At 43.8% G+C, this 22,716-nt stretch overlaps 1 long non-coding RNA gene across 1 annotated transcript in view; it reads right to left on the bottom strand.

Annotated features, from left to right (window-relative positions):
- Positions 1-18,886: 18,886 nt before the first annotated feature.
- The window catches only part of LOC132399309 (uncharacterized), a 29,344-nt gene continuing 25,514 nt past the window's right edge, over positions 18,887-22,716 (bottom strand). Inside the window, exon 4 of the long non-coding RNA XR_009513953.1 lies at positions 18,887-19,255. This is a non-coding gene — a long non-coding RNA (uncharacterized LOC132399309). The remainder of the gene's footprint in view (positions 19,256-22,716) is intronic.

The raw sequence follows: 22,716 nt of genomic DNA on the forward strand, positions 1-22,716 counted from the left end.
CATTGATAAAGTTTTAATGAAATTTCAATTATTCACATTTAGCTTAGAACTAGAAATATAACATTAAAAATAAAATATTTTCTTTATGATTCAGGGAAATGAGAGACAACTGAGGGTGGGTCTGTTAGAAGTTGGAGCATGGATCTGTGGAAATACTGGAACTGACGTTTGGGTTGATATTGGAGTGTAGGTCGTGGCGGTGGGATTGGATTGTGGCTCTGTGGAGGCTGCATCACAGATCTGGGTAAGAATTGGGAGAGGCTATATGGTGGAGAGTTGGAAAGTGATGGTGCAGAGTTAAGGGGAGATAAAATTGGAGGTCTATGTGATCACAGAGTGAGTCATTCATTGTAGGGAGGGGGGAGATCAAGTTGGAGTGTGGGTCCAGGATATGAGTGTGAGTCTGGGAACAGTGGGTTGGGAGAAGAGTATGGATCAGTGTAGGCTGGGAGAGGATCGGCAGGTTTGGGTGAGATTGGTATGGGTAAATGTCAGAGTCCATGTGAAGGTGAATTAGCAGTGAAGGATGGGATGAGCTGCAAGGGATTAGTAGTCAAGGAGGGAATGGTGTGTGTTTTGGTGAGAGAAAGAGAGGAAACTGGTGTGGGTTTCTGCGGAGGACGGTATGGGTTGGAGCAGATCGATGTGGGTTAGTGGGGAGAATAGTGTGGATTGGGTTGAGATCGGGGACAACATGCAGGTGGGAGGGTGCTGGCATGCATTGGGGACAGGAATGATCTGGATCAGAGGAGATGGAGTGTTTGCTGTTCCCTTTAGTATGATTGTTCTGTTAAAAGCAGATTTAAAGCCTCTCTGTTAGTCTCTGAGATACACCGTTCCTTTAACATTTAGGCAAGTAGAGAAGGATTGGGGGAGGAGATTCACAGGAGGGTATGTGGGGAGTGTGAGGGGTGAACACTGGGGAAATATGGAGGAGGTTGATGAGAAGATTGGAGCAAGGGTCAGGGACATGTGTTGGAAACAGAACAAAAACTATTGCTTTTAGATTACATCAGTCATGTTTTTCATGGGTAAGTTTTGAATTTGCTTGCTTTTCAAGTAGTCTATTTCTGCTGTTCTGCACCGGGTGAAGTAACTGGTCAGGGACCACCTCTGGCTCCCAGAAGTTGAAACTGTGGCTCTATTGATTAAAACAAGCTCTGAGCAAGTCAACTTCTCATGGCCACAGGAGATGTTGTATCAAGCTTCAGCTCATGTACAATGGCAAAGGGAAGCTGAGCAACAGAACCCAGCTAAAAGAATGGAGCGCCGTTTCTTTCCTTGTGCGAAGATAGGCAGCTCTTCCGCGTTTAGGAAGCTGTGCAGACAAATTGGTGTTTTATTTACAACAGCCCACTTTCTTTCTTTATCCTCCACCATTCCCAGTATGATTCTGAATTTGTTTCACTTGCAAAGTAAGTTCGTATTGATTGATTGATAGAGGCCTCAGGGCAGAGGCTGTCAGAGCGCCAGGGACATAAATGCTTATTAAAAGTAGTCATTAATGTAGGGCAATAGTCTCTTTTACAGCTGATAGCATCACACATGTGGGAACATGATTTTAATTCCACTGATTATCTATCCTCTAATCTGACAAAGTATGCTAATATAGGCAAACCAGGAATTAATTAAAAACAGGGGAGTGTTCAAATCACAACAATGGCTGGACTTCCCTGCAATGAGTAAAATCCATTTGGGGCTGACTGAGCATGATTCCTAAAGTCTGTTACACTACAGTTGCCCGATAGTGCATCAAAATGTAATAGATATTTTTCTACTCCAAAGTTCACTCTCACTTATTTTACTAGAAAGCATTTTACATTTCCAAAGCCTTTCTTTCCTAAGTTTAACATCTTTTACCCATTTCTTTCTATAGAAGCACACTCTTTCTATAGAAGTTGCAGTGTAATTCAAGGTCAGCAGTACATACTTGTTGCAACAACGCAGATTTGACTCGCATTTCTTTTACACATGCCACACATTTAGGTGGCATTCCAGAAAGATATTGCAATGTCACAGCCTGTAATATATGCCTCATGTTATTGTGTTGATAAAAAAGGCCAACAGTAACCAAAGCAGTTATTTTTCAATGTGAGCTAATCTGTGTCCTAAAAGCAATGCATTGTAACGAGGTGTTATATGTTAAGCAGTACAGGCTGTGCAGTTCCACAATAGCCCAACGGAAGGATCTCTGGAAAAGGACAATAGAAGGTTTAAAGGCATTGAGTTACATGTGGAGAGCACCGAGCCTTTGAAATTCATATAAAGTAGTATTACATCTGATAATTAACAAAGAAGCCATCAATTTTTCAAGCTGGAAGCCATGAGCAAAATTCATTGTACAATAACATGAGGGTCCTGTGTTTCACGGGATTCATCACACTATCATTTTGCACATTAAAGAGACACCATCACTTTCTATACTTGCACCCAAGTAATTCAAAACCATGCTAAGAAATTTGAAGCCTATATACTTCAAAATTATCCATTCCAGCACGTACTTATCCAATTTTACCTTCATGCTATTGAATCAAGAAATTTTATTTGTAAACATAATCTGCCTTCCAATAAATGTGTTCAGTTCTAAACATTGGAATATTTGAAAACATTTAATTATGCTTGCAATGAAGAGTTTTTAAACCATGATTTCTTTTTTTCTCACACATTGGAGACAGCTGGTCATTAGCAGCCAGGAACATACACACCAACAATCTATCATGAATGCAGGATGTCAACAGATTAGCAAACAACAGCACCATAGCAGTTATTTTTCCACATCATTAGTGTTCTACATCCTGAAATCTGTAAACTCAGGTGCATGTATGCCATTGTACTTCAAAAAAAGACATATACTCTGAAACACAAAATGCTGGGGGAACACAGCAGGTCAGGTAGCATCTATGGACAGGAATAAAGAGTCCTTGTTTCCGGTGAACCTCTGTGAGGACCACAACCTTGCCATAGGGTTTGGAGGCTTGCATGCCTCAATGACCTGGAGAGTTGTGTTGGCTGGAGTCAGGGCCTTGTGCTTTAGCTCTTGATAGGGTCATCCAGGCCAAACAAGCTAGACTAACAGTGGTCCACCACCAGTCCTCCAGGTTTGGGGGTTCAGCTCAGGGCTATCCCTGACTGGTCAAAAAGAACTGTTATGAAGAATCCTAAGTGCCATTGGTGTAATGGGCAGTCAGTAAATTAGTTTCAGGACAAGACCCTGAAGGGTCCCAGCCTAAAACATCGACTCTTTATTCCTTTTATAGATGCTGCCTGACCTGCTGATTTCTTCCAGCATTTTCAAAGTTCAAAGTAAATTTTATTATCAGAGTATTTATGTCACCACATACAACCCTGAGATTCTGTTTCCTGTGGGCATACTCAGCAAGTCTATAGAACAGTAACTATAACAGGATCAATGAAAGATCAAGTAGGGTTTAGAAGACAACAAAGCTGTGCAAATATAAATTTAAATAAATAATGAGAGCATGAAACAACAAGATAAAGAGTCCTTAAAGTGAGATCGTTGTTTGTGGGAGCATCTCGATAGGTGAGTGTAGTTATCTTCGTTTGTTCAAAAGCCTGATGGTTGTTCCTGAACCTGGTGTTGTGAGCCCTGAGTCTCCTGTACCTCTATGGTAATAATCTCAATGGTCTGTGACTAGCATTCAGTTTGAAATCATCCTTCACATCATTACTCCACTTCCCCATCACAAAAAAAATTCCATTTTCTTCCATCTTCCTAGTGCAGAAAGAACTGTCTGTTCCCTGCCCTAATCACTACATCCCTTGATTTGCTCCACCCTTGCCCAGAGCCCACAGCCATCTCAGCTCTAATCACATCTCCACACATATCCACTTTCCCTGCTAATTGTATCCCATCTTCATTATGTGTCTGGACGTGCCTCACTCTCCTCAGCACTGAGCTTCTCCCACTCAATTGTACACCAACGTGTTGGTTCATTTGCCAACTCATAAATTCCTCATGTGACTGTAGTGTGAAAATTAAGCTGTCTAAGTTCCTTGAAGATTTGAAGAAAATATACCCTGATAAAGCAAACAAGAACAAAATACACTTCAAAGCACTTTTGCCAGCTCTTCACAATAAAACAGTGATGGTTTACATGCTTCATACAACATTTCATTGCTCATTGTTAAATCTAGAAATTAGAGAAGAACTGGTTCTGCCAGCAGTAAGGGAGGTTCTGAATATGGTTTTGCAGAAGTCACCAAACCAAATAATTAAAGTGATTCTGCTCAGCGACAACTCTGTTCAAAGACAAATAGATGAAATATCTGAGAATGCGGAAGACACATTGTGCAACATACTTGGAGCAACAGAATTTGCTCAGAGGTTGGACAAGTCAATTTTGGCAATGAAACAAATAAAAAGGAGAAGTCACTATTTTGAGTTTTTGAGCAATTTTTCAAGAGAAGGATATTCCACTCATCAACATTCTTGCTTGTGCAACAGATGAGACACCATCAATGACAGGATGCCACCATGGGGTTAATGCTTTCTTGAAAAAAATCTGTACCTAACATACTTAGCTAATTTGTCTGAGTAATTCCCAGACAACATATTGTCGCAAAAAAAAAACCTATGTGATTGGCTGCACAAATCATTAAATACTGTTATCACAGCAGTAAATAAAACCAAGTGCTATGCTCTTAACTCTTGACTATTTCAAGAGCTTTGTATTGAGAATGATGAGCAATCTGAATGCTTGCACTTGCACATAGAAATCAAATGGCTCTCAAAAGAAAACTGCTCGAGATGCTCTTATGTGCTTTTTGAAACGATGACAAAATTCTTCGAAGATTGGAATGCTTCATTCAGCAACCAACTCAAGAATATGATGCACAATGCATGACATTGCTTTAATGTCAGAATTATTCTCGAAGTTTAATGAAGTCAGTCTTTAATTGCAAGGAAATGAGGTGTATCCTATCAAAGTCAAATCAGTCATCTCCACATTTCTGTCCAAGTTAACCCTGTTTAAGAGCAACATTGGCTGTCATGACCTTATCCAATTTTTTGAGCCTTTCTGAGTTGGAAGAGAAAGAAAGAATACTAGATGATGATCTTCAATTATACTGTGCCCATTCAAGGCACCAGTAAACTATTGAACATTTAAACCAAAAAGCATCTATTCAGTTAACTGGAGCCAAAATTTTCAGGTCACTATATTAGTAACAAGGCACCTATCAGTAACAAGGCATGAAATGTTTCTTGCGCTTTCTAAGGTAGTTAGATAACATACTTAATTTTTAAACTGTTATGGTGTCATGAGACTGCATTTATGATACTATAGTTGCGACTATTCCAAACTGATGACACATTGCTGACTCTACTTGTAGGCCCATGTCATCTTACATACATGTTCTTTCCCCTTATAGTAACCATCTGATGTGACCACAACTTCCAGTCAACTTCCTCAATAACTTTTGATGTGGCAATCATCTTTACTCGGATGATACAAAATAGCTTAAAGATGTTAACAAGATCATGATAAATTCAAGAAAAAACATTGTACACTGAGTCCAGCTGGAGCTAATAGGGCAAAGCCCCATACTGGCAGCTCCCAATGTACTAGGTGAGATCAGATGTACTTGAGGCACAGTGTACTAGGTTTCAAATAGAGCTAGCAATGCAAAAGCTCTTTAGTCAATATTAAACTTAGTATTAACAGTGCACATGAATTATATTAGATCTCTTTACCTAAACTATAGATCAGGTAAGTGCAGAGATGTATTTACAGCTAAATATTGTACTTTAGATCAGAGGAATCTCATAGTCCTATTACACAGGAGCAAAGAAACAGACCCGTATGCCCATCTAGTCTGTGCCAAGTCATTAATCTGCCCAGTACCATCGACCTGCACCCAGAAGATAGCCCTCCATACCCCGCTCATCCATGTACCTATCCAAATTTCTCATAAATGTTGAAATTGACCCCACATCCACCACCTGTGCTGGCATCTCATTCCACACTCTCACCACCCTCTGAGTGAAGAAGCTCCCCCTCATATTCCCCTTAAGCATTTCACCTTTCACCCTTAACCCATGACCTCTATGCGATGAGAGACCCAGGCGAGGATGGCTGGGACCCAAGTTCTAAAATACTCAAGTCAAAAATCGAGACACGATCCAAGACTGAAATGGAGACAGGGTTCTAAACTAGACGCTAGGTGGGAATCCAAAGTTGAGCTGACAACTGAGTATTGAACCTCAGTTCAGGAGCTTTTAAGATATTAAACCCTTGGCACCAAAACATAGCCACCAATTAGTGGGGCAGGCCTGAATCCTTAAAGGGGAGGCACCAGCTAGCCATATTCCAGAGAGGGAGAGCATCTAAACTCTGGAGGATGTCATGGTCGGGTGTGTATTGTAACAGGACCCTCTCCCCCTATGGCCAACTGGCTACTCGGAGAGACAATGATGGTAGTTATGGATGAGCAACTGGACCCAAGATGGCCCTTTCCCAATCCCAGCACCCTACCTCGGATCTGAACCTTCCCAGTCGACGAGGAACTGTTGGAAACCCTGAACAGTTCATGAATCCAGAATTCTTCTTATGGTGAAGACCTGTTCCCCATTGACAAACCTGGGTAAAATATTGTGAGTGAGCTCTGCCCACATCAAGTGGTCAGGCCACCAGTTCAGTTCTTCCGAGCCCAGGCATCTTGGGGTTCATTTCACATCCTGGTTCACCCGTTTCATCTGGCCTTTGGATTGCAGGTGAAACCTAGAGGGAAGACTCACTGTTGCCCCAATCAGTAATCAGCATACAGAATGCCCTCCGAGAAAACAACGTGAATTGAGGACTACAATCTGACATAATGTCCACCAGGAATCTGTGGTTCCTGAAAAACTGGTGCAGGACAACTCATTGGTCTCCATCACAGATGGATTTTTAATCCAAGGTGATAAATTTGCAGGCCTTCGAAAAATGATCCACAGTTACCATGATGATGGAAGGCAGAAGACCTGAGACAAAGTCCATGGAGGTTTGTGCTCATGGTCCGTCCGGGACCGGTAATGGATGAAGGAGCCCTTGAGGTTGGGTGTGGGGTTCCTTGTTCCAGGAACACACCTTGCATGCCTGCACATATTATTGAACATCTCTCACCATTCTAGGCCACCAGGATCTTCTCTTAATGAACTCGAGGGTCCTGGAAATCCCTGGGTGAGCGGTCATTCTTGATGCATGCCCTAATTGAGGTACCTGAGATCTGACGGAACTTGAGACAAACAGACAAACTGGAGGACCGTACCTGGGAATCTTCCCTTGTACATAGCCTTGCGAATGAGTGCATCAATTCCCCAATGAATGGGCGCTATCACCTTTGCTTTGGGCAAAATGGTGATAGGCAGCTCCTTTCTTTCAGGTTCATCAAACTGATGGGATAAGGCATCAGGTTTTTGATTCTTTGACCCTGGTTAATAAGTCAGGACAAGATTGAACCGGTTCAAGACAAGAGACCACCTGGCCTGCCTGGAATTCATTCTTTTAGCCTCCTGAATATAAGACAGGTTCTTATGGTTCATCCATATAATAAAAATGTTCTTGTCTCCCTTAAGTGATGCCATTCCTCCAAAGCCAACTTCACTGCAAGCAGCTGTCTATTTCCGATGTCTATTTCTGCCTAGAGAAGAACACACACAGGTTCTGTTTATTGTCTGGAGGTGTCCATAATGAAATGAAGGTCTGGGTCAGGTGGAGCCAAAATGGGAGCTGTCATGAACGGCTGTTTGAACTGCACAAAAGCAGCCTCAGCATCAGTAGTGCAAACAAAAGGGCCCATGGATCGCTTAATTAGTGTTGACAGCAGAGCCGCCACAGAACTAAAGCTCCTTTCTGTAGAAGTTGGCAAATCCCAGGAATTGTTGGACTGGTTTCATACCTGATGGTTGTGGCCAGTCTCTGACTGCCAGTGTCTTAATAGGGTCCATTTTGAGATTGCCATTAGAGATGATGAAACCCGAAAATGAAACAGTGGTTACGTGAAATTTGGATTTCTCCAGCTTGACATAAAGTCCATGATCTAGAAGCTTCTTTAAGATACCACTGGGCTGAGTGACATGTTACTCCATGGTCTTTGAGAAAATTAGGATCTCATCTAGTAGGCGAAGGCATACTTATGGAGACAACCCGGGGTGTGTATCATTTATAAAAGCCTGGAAAGTTGCTGGCATATTCACAAGGCTGAAGGACATGATCAGGTACTCATAGTGCCCTGTCAGTGTGTTAAAAACCATCTTCCACTCATCACCCTCCTTTATGTGAACCAGGTTGTATGCACTCTGCAAGTCTAACTTTGAGAATACTCTTGCCCCTTGGAGAAAATCGAGGGCACTGTTCATGAATGGAAGGGGGTAATGATTTTTGGCCATTATGCGATCAATACATGGCTGCAGGCTCCTGTCCTTTGTCTGTATGAAGAAGGAGCCTGCGCCAGCTGGTGAAGTGCAGCACCAAATGAATCCCATGGTAAGAGCCTCCTTTGTAATCCATCCTGCTTCTCTCCCGGCCTGAGAGTGTGTATAATCGACCCTCTGGGGGGCAAGTAATCCACAGCACATTCGTATGATTGGTGTCGTGGAAGAGTCGAGGCTTTTCCCTTGCTGAAGGCCTCTTTCAAATCCTTGTAGACGGAATGGATTTTGACCGGTTTGGGTGTTACCCCTGATCCTCCCTGCTACATCGACTTGTGAGGCTCCTGAGGTAGTGGGGTGATTTGACAGGTCTCACAGGCTGCACCATAGGTTCACTAGAGCCTTGAGTTGAAATAGAGACCAAATCAGAATTCAATTCCTCATTCGTATCCTCAGACAACGGCAGTGAGGCACTACGAATGGTCTTTGTGCTCCTGAAACTAGGCTCCAAGGGTTTACGTATAGGAGCCTTTCACTTAGACAGGACCTGGCAAGTAGATCCCTTAGGATTGGCTGCTTGGCTTGCTCCTGAACTAGAGACCCTTCCTCTCTAGTTTCAGTACACCCACAACTATACAGGGTCGTTTCTTGCTCAGTCCTGTTGGCTGGAGCCGGATTGTCTGCCCTGGGAGGCAGAACTGGGTCTCCCGAAGGCTCCAGGTTACCCCAAACAGCAGTCTTCTCTCTCGTCAGGCGCTGGACTTGGGAGTCTGGGCCTCGGAACACCAAGACAAAGTCATAGCCTCTTGTGTTAAGGGACCACGTGATGAACCTCCTCTCCTTTGAGTTCACAGATGGATTATGCTGGGACAGCCAAGACTGCCCAAGGATCAGCAGTATGTGAAGACAAGCGTGAAGTGTTGCACTTTGGGAGGGGCAAACCATATCATATTTGTTTAATGATATGGAAACAAATGTCCTCTGCAAATTTTCGTACCCTCCTTTACAAAACTGATGTTTGCTGTAGGATCTGCCTGGAACCAAGAGGATATACCATCAAGGGCTGCTGCTGGCATGGTCTGGCTCAACTCCTGCAGAGGTATGTTGAGCCAATGGACAGTTGGTCCCAAAATCCAGGAAATCACTGGCTGTCCCAGAGTCCACAAAGGAACTCTCCTCTCATCGGTTCATATGGCAGATCTCGGCCTTCAGCGTGACACCAGAGTCAGTAGGTTTGGCAGTGGTGGCTGCTACCATCACAGTCCTCCTGACACTGGACGGTCGTAGCAGCGAGGGCCGCAGCTTTGGACGTTTGGCCTGTGGGTGACCTGCTTCCCTGATGCAGCAGCAGCAAGCTCAACTCCGATGCCAGGACCTCTTATCGACAGAGAATCTTGTGCAGCCGATTTACATGGACTCGACAGGGGCCCGAGCAAGAGATGGGCCGGTCGTTGTCCGAGGTCAAGAAGTGGAACTGCGATGCACTGAGGTTGGGCTCATACTAGCTGTCTTTGAGCTCCTGAGGTAGTCCCACTCATGTTCCGCCAGGCAATTATCGAGGGTGGATGGAATGATTGATCAGAGCCTCTAAGTGCTCTACTGGCTTTCCCAAAACAAGGGCATCCTTTAGTTCATCTCAGAGTCCATGATGGTATATGGTAGCCAAGGGCTCCCCACTCCAGCCAACGTCCAAAGCACAATAGCATAGTCAGCTGCTGACCGACTATGCTGATGCACCTTCATCAGATAGTCCAAGGCTCGGATAGCTCCAGGCGGGATGATGGAACACCCTCTTCACGGCGGCCATGAATTCTGCTGAATCTGAGCAAATCTTTGACCTTCACTCCCATGCGCTGTGGCCCAGACCAGGGCTCTCCTGGTCAGGAGTGAGATCATGAAGGCAGGAATCCAGAATATCTGGAGTTTCATAACCAACAAATGCTGAGTGAGGAAGCCACGGCAAGAGCCCAGGTCACTACTGAATTTCTCCAGAGTCAGAAGATGGAATGGCTCTGTGGAACAACCAACAGCCTCACCCGAGCGATTCTGGCTTTCTCCTGGTGACATTTGGTGCACAGCAACCTGGAGGTCGTATATCTCCAGGTTCTGTCTAGAAATTTTCTTGCTGTGGCTGGCCGTAGCTGAGGAGAGGGTCTGATACCCCACTGGGTCCATTTTAGGCTCAGTTGCTCTGTGACAAGAGACCAAGGTGAGGATGGTTAGGACCCCAAGTGCTATAGTATCTGAGACTGGCATTGAGACATGATACAGGACTGAAACAAAGACAAGGTTCTAAACTAGACACCAGACTCTACACAAGAATTGAAAGGCGAACTGATGATTGAGTACCCAACCTCGGTTCAGCTGCACTTTAACTATTAAATCCTGGCGCCAAAATATGGCCGCCAATTAGCAGAGCGGGCCTGAAACTTTAAAGGGGCTGCTCCAGTTAGGTAGAGAGTTAGAGCATCTAAACCCCGGAGGCTGACACAGTCAGTGCATGCAGTAATACTCTAGTTATAGTCTCACCCAACCTTAGTGGAAAAGTCTGCTTGCATTTACCCTATCTATACCCTTCATAATTCTGCATATCTCTCTCAAATCTTCCCTCAATCTTCTACATTCTAGGGAACAAAGTCCTAACCTATTCAACATTTCCCTTTTACTCAGATCCTCAAGTCCTGGTAACATCCTTGTAAATTTTCTCTGCACTCTTTCAATCTCATTTAGAACTTTCCTGTGGGTAGGTGACCAAATCGGCACACAATATTCCAAATTAGGCCTCACCAATGTCTTATACAATTTCAACATAACATCCCAACTCCTGTACTCAATACATTCATTGATAAAGGCCAAAGTGCATTAAACTTTCTTTATGCCCTATCTACTTGTGAAGCCACTTTCAAGGGATTATGGATCTGTATTCCCAAACCCTTCTCTTCTACAGCACTCCTCAGTGCCCTACTGCTCACTGTGTGAGGCCAACCCTGGTTGGCCCTCCCAAAGTGCAACACTTCACGCTTGTCTGCACCAAATTCCATCTGCCATTTTGTGGCCCATTTTTCCAGGTGGCCCAGATCCCACTGTAAACTTTGATAGTCTTCCTCACTGTCCACAACACACCTCCAGTCTTGGTGGTATCTGCAAATATGCTGATCCAGCTTACCACATTATCATCCAAATCGTTGACATAGATGGCCATCAATAACAGACCTAGAATCTCCAACATCTACAAATCTCTAGGAAGGTTAGCTGCTAAAAGCTTTAAAGTTTATGTGCTTAAGGAGCAGGGTGACAGACCAGGGCTCTGCAATGGTTTTTGTACTTCCCTCTGTTGTAATTACCAAGTGTTCCTGGTGCTCACCGCTCACAGTAACACCCCTTCTACAAAATAACTAGCTATTTCAATACATCGAAACTGTTAGGAAATTCCCGTAACTGGATCACTTACCAGCAAAGATAGAGAGGTCCGTTGAAGTCTGATGGTACTATTTTTAAAAGTCTTTATTTATAAAGGGGCACAAAATAAGATTAATACAAACATTCAGATAATATATGTCGTCAATACTCAATCTAAAAACGCGGGTATAATAATAGTCATCAATTAAGCAATAGCTCTATCGTTTGTCTAGGGGATATTGTATTGTCCGATGGAAAGATAAAAGTCACTGTCCTTTCAAGCTGCAGCTCTTTGAGTTTAAGAGAGATGGTTTTAAACTTGCCCGAGTCTTTTATGAGGCCAATCCGTTGAGTCGGGGGAGTTGGTTCCCCGTTGTTAGTTCTAAGTCGTTTTCCGTGGTACCAGCCACCAGCCCCCAGGCAAGGGAACCGAACGCACGTGGCTTCCTTCAAATGGCTTCCCGCTATTACGGGATCGCTAGCGTTTCTTCTGGTGCATCTGAAGGGGTTGTTCCCCCCCAAACCCTCTTTTATACTTCCTCACGGGGTCTCAGATGTCAATCAGGTTGAGATGATGCAATCCCTCTCTCAACCAGCCCACTTTGCCCGAGGGCTTGCACGTAGCATAGTCCCCAATCCACAAACGTTGTCTCCAGGAGACAATGGCCATGTCTCGCTCTCATTTTCTGGGTCCTCTGACCCAACCCAATAATGCTCTTGCGATTCTCACAAAGGAGGGGGCTACCCCACACCCTTCGGCCCCTCAGAGCTGTGGTACATTCATAACACCCCCTTTCTTCAAAGCGTTTTCACCAGCGGTGAAACGAAATAGTACAGAGTCTTACAGGGTTTTAGAATCTAACACAATACAAAAGTTTTTTTTTTCTACAGAGTAATACAGTGATACATTCAATTCAGCATCTAAACAGTTAACGATTTCAGTGTTACTTTATTTAATATCTTAACATCTTGTACCGTACTAAAGTCTTGTAGCATCAGACTTCAATTTAATAACCACCTATTTTTTTTTTCTTCAGCAACAAAAACTAAGGAGTTGTGATCCTAGCTTACCTGCATCTACAAAAGTTTATGTGAATACTAATCTTTTTGGTCATTTTCAACTTAACATGCAGGCTTCCAAGGGGGTTGTCTTTATTATTCAGAAATCCCGTACAACCGGCTTTGCTATTTAAAAATGGCGTCCCCCTTAACCGTCACCTCTGTTCCGGGGAATTTGAGTAAGGGGGCGAGATAAACCCTTGCCCGCCTGTTCCATAGGAATTATTTTATCAACACCGTGTCCCAAACTTAGCCCATCTTCTGAATTTCCGCCCACCTCTGTAATTTTACCCAGGTGGCTAACCCTCTCGTCAGGCCCCTTCAGACTATTGGGTTTTAATTCAAACTCTTTGTTCAAGCAGCTTTTCGAATTCGGCCTCTTCACACCACATCCTGGCATAACAATAGCATGGGAGGCCCCGCTATCTCCCAGCTTACTCTGTAAGCGATCTGCCGGGTTTAAAATTTCTTCATTCAATTTGGGAGCTACAGATTTCCCGCTTCCTTCAATGATAATTCTTATCTCCCCATTCTTAAATTCTGCATTAACTTTGAACACACCTTCGAGCACAAACACCTGGGAACTCTCACTTCCCACGGTTACCAAGGTTAACCCTTTTTCCACTGAACCAAGTCTATCTGACCCACAAGGACGGCCGCCCCGTTCCACTGAATCAAATACCTCAGACTTTTTCTGAGCTCCGTTACCAGGTTCAGCACCTCGTGCATCCTCATCTTGGACACACTCAAACGGGACATTGGCCTCTTTCAGGCTTTCAACACCCGTACCTTTTTCAAATTCTAAGTTCCCCTGATCCTCCCAGGTACTCTCTGGGCAACTCCCTTCCAGAGTAAACTCAACCCTGCGGGCTGAAACAAACCTCATCTGCCAATCCAGCAGACTTCTTCGAGGTAAGGGCACCCTTTTCATCTAGGGCTGCCCTCATTTCATTATCAGGAACACCTTTAGAATTTTCAACTTTTTCAAACAGTTCTGCCAAACCGAACCCTGTCCAACTCTGGACCTCTTAACAGCTCTATCGGTTCCTCATCTTTATTTTCTGCCGCTAGGACCTTTCTCCTCGCTAAGGGCAGATCTACCTCCACTCCCTTACCTTCTTCCACTTTACTACTCTTCATTTTACCACCCACTAAACCCACGTGGTACAGGGTCGGTAGAAACGTCTCGGCCAAATCAAAACTGGCCAGATTTAAACTGCTCTCGTTCTCAGCTGCCTTTCTCGACATGCTGCGAGTGACCCGCATGCGGGATAGATCTGGGACTCTAGGGGCGAAGCCTCAACACTCACCGGCCGGCCAGTCCTCGTCATGGCTGCCCAAACCTTACCACCTGCTAAATCGTTACCGAGAAGGACGTCCGCGTCAGTTCTCGGGAATTCTGATGGCACCCCTATTTCAACGGGTCCAGACACCAGCTCACAATCCATAATGACCTCATGTAAGGGCACCATTTCTATCCTTTTACTTATTTCCTTTACAGCTACCATTCTCGTCTTTCGACCAAACTCTAGTACCTTACTGCTGATCAACAACAGCTCAGCCCCCGTGTCTCTCCAGATCCGTACTGGAACTGGGGGGTCTCCCTCCCTCACAGACATGGTTCCGTGTGACAGACAAGTCTCTAACCCTTCTCGTACTCTGTCTACCCGGGGCTCTCTTGTCGATCTACTGATTACCACTGCACATCCGAGAGGGACTGCTGCTTTCCCTTTTCCCGTCTCCCTCCTTGGAGCAAAGGACCGAGACGCAACATGCCCGCTCTTCCCACAATTAAAACAGGTCAAGCCCTGAAATCTCTGGCCGTCTGGCCTTTCCCCCTCAACCTTACCACTAGCTCCCAGCGGGACCTCTGCCTCAGCCAGCGGACTTTCTCGATCGTTCCCACGGTCTCTCTGGGTACTTTTATTCGAGGAAAACTTTATCTTGTGGGTTAGGGCATATTCATCTGCGAACCTAGCAAATTCTGAGATGGACTTATCTGGCTTCTCATTCAAATACATCCGGATATCCTCCGAAACACAACCTTTAAATTCCTCAATCAGAATTAACTCCCTGAGACCCCCATAGTCTTCTCCCACTCTCTCTGCAGTGCACCACCGGTCCAAGAGCACACCCTTCTCATAGGCAAACTCAGTATACGTCTGATTCCACCCTTTCTTTAAACTTCTAAACTTTTGTCTATAAGTCTCAGGTACTAGCTCATAACTCCGGAGAATGGCTGCCTTTACTTTGTCATAACTCTCCTCCTCTCCCTCCTCCATGACCAACGCCGTATATGCCCGCTGTGCCTTCCCCTTTAAAACACTTTGTAACAGCGCCACCCACTGATCTCTGGGCCACTTATGATCCACTGCCACCTTTTCAAAAAGCAAGAAGTAACTATCGATGTCCGTTTCCTCGAACGGAGGTACTAACCTCAATTCTCGACTAACATTGAAACGCTCCTCTCGGTCTGACCCCTGACCGCGTTGCTCTTGCTTTAACTTCTCCATCTCCAAGTCATGTTTCCTCTGTCTCTCTGCCTCCCTCTCCTTCTCGGCCCTTTTCTTCTCCTTCTCAGCCCTTTCCTTCTCCTTCTCAGCTGCTTCCAGCTTTTTTAACTGAAGTTCATGCTCTCTTTGCTTCTCAGCTCTTTCCTGCTCCCTTTTCACCTCTAACGCCCTTAGTTGGAGCTCCTGATCCCGTTTCACCTCTAACTCCTTTAGCTGGCGCGCATGCTTCCTTTGTTTGTCGGCCCTCTCTCTCTCTTTCTCCGCTGCTTCCAGCTGCTTTAACTTAATTTCATGTTCCAACCTTAATTTCTCCAACTCTAACTGAGCCGTCCCACTAGCTGGTACCTTTTCAGGGATATTTTCCAATACCTCAGCTGCAAACACATTCTTCCCAATATAATACTGAGTTATTGCCCTTCGCACCTCCCGCTTTTCTCATTAACGACCTCACCTCTGCGAGGTTTAACCCCTTCGCCAAATTTATCAAGTCTGATTTGGTGGCCGCCTCTAGCGCCTCCAGAGTCGGGTTCTCTATAAATTCACCCACGTCCATCTTTGCTGGTTTCCCGTCTGGCTTCCCGCGTAACCAGATCAAAGTTTGGACTTACAAGCCCGATTCACTGGCTCCCCAATTTGGTTTCAAATCTCGAGATGAGAATCCCAATTTCCCGTAACTGGATCACTTACCAGCAAAGATAGAGAGGTCCATTGAAGTCTGATGGTACTATTTTTAAAAGTCTTTATTTATAAAGGGGCACAAAATAAGATTAACACAAACATTCGGATAATATACATTGTCAATACTCAATCTAAAAAAGCGGTTATAATAATAATCATCAATTAAGCAATAGCTCTATCGTTTGTCTAGGGGATATTGTATTGTCCAGTGGAAAGATAAAAGTCACTGTCCTTTCAAGCTGCAGCTCTTTGGGTTTAAGAGAGACGGTTTTAAACTTGCCCGGGTCTTTTACAAAGCCAATCCGTTGAGTCGGGGGAGTTGGTTCCCCGTTGTTAGTTCCAAGTCATTTTCCGTGGTACCAGCCATCAGCTCCCAGGCAAGGGAACCGAACGCATGTGGCTTCCTTCAAATGGCTTCCCGCTATTACGGGATCACTAGCGTTTCTTCTGGTGCATTTGAGGGGCTGTCCCTACAACCCCTCTTTTATCTTAACTCACAGGGTAGTAGATGTCAATCAGGTTGGGGTGATGCAATCTCTCTCTCAACCAGCCCACTTTGCCCGAGGGCCTGCACATAGCATAGTCCCCAATCCACAAACGTTGTCTCCAGGAGACAATGGTCATGTCTCTCTCTCATTTCCTGGGTCCTCTGACCCAACCCAATAATGCTCTTGCGATTCTCACAAAGGAGGGGGCTACCCCACACCCTTCGGCCCCTCAGAGCTGTGGTACATTCATAACAAAACAAAACATAACATGGATTTTTTTTTCTGGGGCATTTGTAGTCAGCCTCCAGTATTAAGTAGCTAGCTAATTCTAGCATTTGTAACCCTCATATTGAGAAACGCTAAAGAATATTTGATCATTTGTGACTTAATTCCATTAGCTATATCACAATGCTTTTCATATCTCACTGGTATATTCCATTAACAGTATCATAATACTGACTGCATTAGATGGACTCCTAAACACAACGTCGTCGTACTTCAGCAGTGCTTTGGAGAATTATAGTTCATTGTAGCCCCTGGTATATTTGTGATGAGTGAAGCGATGATATTTAGAAGCCTGAAACATGAACCCGAGACACCTTGAATAGAAATTCGACAGGTGGGCAACAACCAGGCTAAGGCAATTGACTCTTTAAAAATTGAGGCTGCTTGAATAAGATTTTATTCTTTTTAAACACGGGAGATAAAGGAGGCCAAGGACTACCAGCTTAAAAAAATGGACGTGCTTTTCCAGAGCTGCTTGTGGTACCAGATAAGCAGAAATATCTCTGTAGAAACCTTCCCGTTCAACCATGGAAAAGGGCATCTCCCAAAAGATGACATCTCTAACCCATGAATGGACTGCATCCCATTGTGTGACCCCTCCCACCCAAAACCTCCCTTCCTCAATCATGTAAAATCAGAACACACAGTTGTATATTTAATATTTAAGTAATATTTGAGTAAGCTTGTATATGTATATATTAGTTGATTAAGCATTCTTGTTTGTTTAAATAATTCATTATGAGTTATATGTATAAATATGTGATACGTGTTCACTTAAAGTAAACACAAAGTTCGAGCCACATTTTTGACTTCCAAGTTTTCCTTTGAATTAGTTTAATATTTTGAAGTAACAAAACATAACACACACCCTGAATGAGTGGACTACGTTGCAATCAGACCTCACACCACCACCCCTGCAAGTGGAACCTATTCCTGAACAATTGTATGTACATTATGAAATTGGAGCGCAGAAGTTTCAAACAAACCCAGCCCTTGTAAACAAGCAACTGACCTGTGTCCAGAACCTCGACCCCCCCCCCCCCAGACCATGCCCCTAATACAGAACCGTTGGGGCATTCACCAATCTGTCTATTGACACTCCTCCTGTGATCACTACCCTGCCTCAAGTACCCTCATCTCTGCTCCTAATTTTCCTTCCAATCAGGCTTGCTTCTAGACAGGGAACCACGCATATGATATGTGTTCAGGGAAACTCAGACTTTCACAACTAGCAAACACGAGGAAATCTGCAGATGCTGGAAATTCAAGCAGCTCACACAAGATGCTGGTGGAACGCAGCAGGCCAGGCAGCATCTAGAGGGAGAAGCACAGTCGACATTCCGGGCTGAGACAAAGGGTCTTGGCCCGAAACGTCGACAGCGCTTCTTCCTATCGATGCTGCCTGGCCTGCTGCGTTCCACCAGCATTTTGTGTGTGCTGCTTTCACAACTAGCCCCTGTTTTGATGGCCTGCCTCAGCAGTCTTTGATTTTCATTGGCACTGGTGTAAATAAAAGTCAGGGCATTCTATTGAAGACATTATTAAGCTGCCTTTGCATCCCATTGCAATTTTATACGAGTCTTGCTACATTCTTGCAAATATGCCTTGTTAACATAAACTTCCCTTCAATCTTACTAGAAAGAAGCCCAGCCCAATATGTTCTTATTATACTCTTTTCAATATCAGCATGTCAGTTGGTCCGAAGGCTCGTTCCAGTAACATTCTTCTCAATTATCTATCTTGTTGCGACAATGCTTTAGCACCAATATTGGTTTGGCTTCCAGTGGCAAGCATGTACCGTATGTTCTTCCTTTTAGAACATTGTGTTATTGAAATTGTGCTTGTGCATTTATTATTAACTATCAAAATAGCATTGATCAAATTTAAACTGAATGTCACACAGTGCATAAAGTGTGAAGACTGCAAGCACAGTCTGTTCTGGAAATCTTCCTCCAATTCATGTTGTTTAAATACATTGAGAAATTATACCCCTGGTGTCTATTCTATGATTCAGTTAAAAAAGAATTTCAGAGTTTGAAAGCTGACTGACATAATTTGTTTCATTTCTTTATTAGCAGGAAAGGAATGTAATTGTGACACCAATGTTTGAGGCCTTCAAGGGAACAATTACATTTTTCTTAAAGGCAAACAACTTCCAGATTAAGGTGGATACACATGTTTAAGTAACTTGCTGCCATTAAGTTACAAATCATGTTTTTTCAATTATAGTCATCAGATCGAGTCCCAGTATCAGCGCAAATGACAGCTAATAAGGTCCCTTAAAGGTATCAGGAATCTCTGATACTGTTGCTTTCTTCTGCTGTCCTGATAGTTCATTGCCTGTATGGAGCTGGGACGGATTATCGAATGGCTTTAATCACTAGCTTGTATAATGCTGCCTGATTGCAACTCAAGCAATGGAAAAGTTGACGCGGTGAGTCTTCAGATCCATTGCTGCTTCCCTGGAGAAGACAATAACATGGACCTTAACCTTTCCTTCTGAATTCCATTCAGTGGAACACGCACAAAATGCTGGAGGAACTCAGCAGGTCAGGCTGCATCGATGGAGAGGAATAAACAGTCATCATTTTGAGCCGAGACCCTTTATCAGGACTGGAAAGGAAGGGGTCAGAAGCCAGAATAAAAAGGTGAGGAAGGGGAAGGAGTACAAGCTAGCAGGTGGTAGGTGAGGTCAGGTGAGGGGGGAAGAGGGTGGGTGGGGGAGGGGAGTGAAGTGAGAAGCTGGGAGGTGATAGTTAGAAGAGGTAAAGGACTGAAAACGAAGGAATCTGATAGGACAGTGGAGCATGGGAGAAAGGGAAGGAGGACGGACCCCAGAAGCCGATGGGCAGGTGAGGAGAAGAAAAGGGGTAAGAGGGGAGCTAGAAAGGGGAATGGAAAAAGTGTGAAGTGGAAGAGAGAAGAAATTACTAGTAGTTAGAGAATTCAATATTCATGCCATCAGGTTGGTGACTACCCAGACAGAATATGAGGTGTTGCTCCTCCGGCCTGGGTGTGGCCTCAACATGCCTGCAGAGGAGGCCATGGACGGACATGTTGGAAAGCAGAATTAAAATGGGTGCCATGGGGAAATTCTGCCTTTTGTAGCAGATGAAATGAAGGTTCTTGACTCTCCATTGGTTGATGTTGTAGAGTGCCTGAGTGAGATGATTAAGAGGGGAACTGAGGTGTTTTATTTGATCCAGTCGGCGAAATGCATGACCACAGTTAGGCTGGAAGTCTGGAACTTCCTTAGTACCTGGGGCTTACATGCGGCAGAATTTTCTCCCTGAGGGGATAGGATGGAAAAGAAGGTGCATAGGATCTCTTCATCAGATATTGAGTATCATACTTGGCAAATAGGATCTGGAGTGGTTTGTGCATTTCAGCTTGTTCCATCATTGGAAGGATGTGGAGGTTTTAGAAAGAGTGCAGAAGAGGTTCACCAAGACGTTGGCTGGATTAGAGAGTGTTAGTTATTAGGAGAGATTACACAAATATGAATTGTTTTTTTTTGAAGCACTAGAGGCTGAGGGCTGACCTATTAGGAGTATTAAAAAATTACAAGAAGTCTAGACAGGGTTCACATTTTCCCAGGGTGTGAATGCCAAATACTAAGGTCTTTAAGGTGGGGGGGCGGGAGAGAAAGTTTGAGGGAGATTTACTGGTTAAGCTTGCTGTTACGTAAAGTGAGGGAAATGCCTGGAATACAGGAGAGGTGGTGGGAGTAGAAATGATGGCAGAATTCAAAAGACATTAAGGCAGGCACATGAATAGACAGGAAAAGAAGGGATATGGATCACAAGCAGGTAGGTGGGATTAGTTTAATATGGTATCACGGTTAATATAAGTGGGGTGAAGGGCCGGGTCCTGTGCTGCACTAGTCTATGCGTGTGTGTAATGGAAGTAATAAGCAGACAGTTAAAATGAATAAACTCAAGGAGGAAAGAGCAGAGTAGTATGGTCACAGATTTAAATAGCAAAGCAAATGTGGAGCAGAAACCTGCCGAGTACTAGCCTGTTTCTATACCATGTAATCTATGTAATTCTATATGCAATTCTATGTAAATATTAGTCTAATATGGCATGTGTAATACATACTGCTACAATCTAATTTTTCATTAAACACCTGCCGGGCCTTTATTCTGGTTTGATGAAGAGGTATTTATATGAAAGGCGGGTGACAAGAGAAATGCCTTCCCTTTTTGCTAGAAGAATTGGTCTTTGTGTCTTGGTTTAAATGATGTAATGTATCACACAACACCTGGAGTGGACATAGACAGGAGAACATTAATAGAAAATATGCTTCATTCTCTCAGATGTCAAGCCAAAAATTCTGATGTACCTGGAGGCCAGGTAAAAGGTAACACACTCCAGGGCTGCTGTGAACATTAACCCAGAGAATTCACCTCCACCACATTCCCTCTTTGCATTTTATTTACATCTGCAAAAGCTTATTATAGTTGGCTTTGTAAACACTTTAGGCAAGAAGTTTCGTGTTTTTATTAATTACTGCCACAACATTTAAGAAACTAACATATTTACAGAGCTTCAACATCATGGATGGAAATTTAATTAAATTAAATAATCTTTTAATTGGAAAAGATTACCACTTCATTCTGGTGGGCAGTTGACAAGGGTTTTGATACCATTCAAATATCAAGTTGGGAAATGCTACAGATTGTTCAGACTGCAGGTTAATTGGCGAAAGATTAAGTAACCAAGCGGTCGGAGCAGACTTGATGGACTGAATGGCCTAATTCTACTCCTATGTCTTATGGTCCAAGATGGCTGGTGGGAAATAATAAGAAGTTGCAAAAGTACTGACATCATTCAATCTCTGAATGTATGTAGCTTCAAATACTGGGGTGTTCTTGGTTTTATTTAGTCTTGACTTGCAAAAATTGGAAAGAAATTTCACTCAGATATTAACTAGCTGGAATGAAATACAAGTCATTCCCATCTTAAAACAGCATCAGATTTATGTACAACCCATATGTACAAACGAGAATTTGGGAGACCAGTGATATGCCAATGCTGTAGGGCTGCAGGCATCTTCCACTGTGTGGGACCTTAGCTCATCACCACATTTCTAACTCACCTGGGGAGGACGTGGAAGCTAATTGAAAGTCATTTCTTAACATAGGCATGCTGCAGGTCATATATCATATTAAAGTTAGGACAGATCTCCTTTATAGAGCACTTCTTCTGAAAACTAGTCTCAGTGCAAAGTATTGTCATCTCACAGTAACAAAAGGAGAGCATTAAAACAGAATTAATATTGATTCTCATGAGCAGATTTAGTGTCAGCCTTGAATTGTTTTGGGCTCAGTTCTCGACCTACTTTGAAACCTTGTCTTGATCCTAGATTTGGATACTCCAGCATTTGGGTCCAAACCATCCTCACCAAGGACTCTTACCTTTAAAGTAAAGTCTCATTTCCTGAAGATACATTGATTCTGTCAGTGATTCTGTCCTCTCTTCAGTCATCTGGTGAATGGCTTTAGAAATGTTCCTGCAGATACTGAGGGCTTGTACCTCTTTCCTTTAATTGAGGTTCTGAAAATCATCCAGCATTGGTGCCTTTGATACTGACCTGGTACTGGTAAACATCTTATTAGTATGCTTAAGTTCTGTATTTGGCACTAAATGGTAAGGATATCCCAATCCTCAATACTGAACTCCTCTGGCAAAACCTAGAGCACCAATATAACTTTCTTTCAAAACCACAGAGCAGTCGTAACAGGACCCCCCTCCCACATGGTCAGCCTGATGGCCGTGGCTGCTCGGAGAGACAATGATGATAGTCGTGGATGAGAGCCAGATCCAAAATGTCCCTTTTCTAAACCCAGCACCATTCCTCAGGCATTCCCAGTCCACAAGAAACTGACAAAAACCTCAAATAGCACATGAATCCAGCATT

Source organism: Hypanus sabinus, chromosome 9, assembly GCF_030144855.1.
Source record: "Hypanus sabinus isolate sHypSab1 chromosome 9, sHypSab1.hap1, whole genome shotgun sequence".
In the NCBI taxonomy this organism is placed as follows: domain Eukaryota; kingdom Metazoa; phylum Chordata; class Chondrichthyes; order Myliobatiformes; family Dasyatidae; genus Hypanus; species Hypanus sabinus.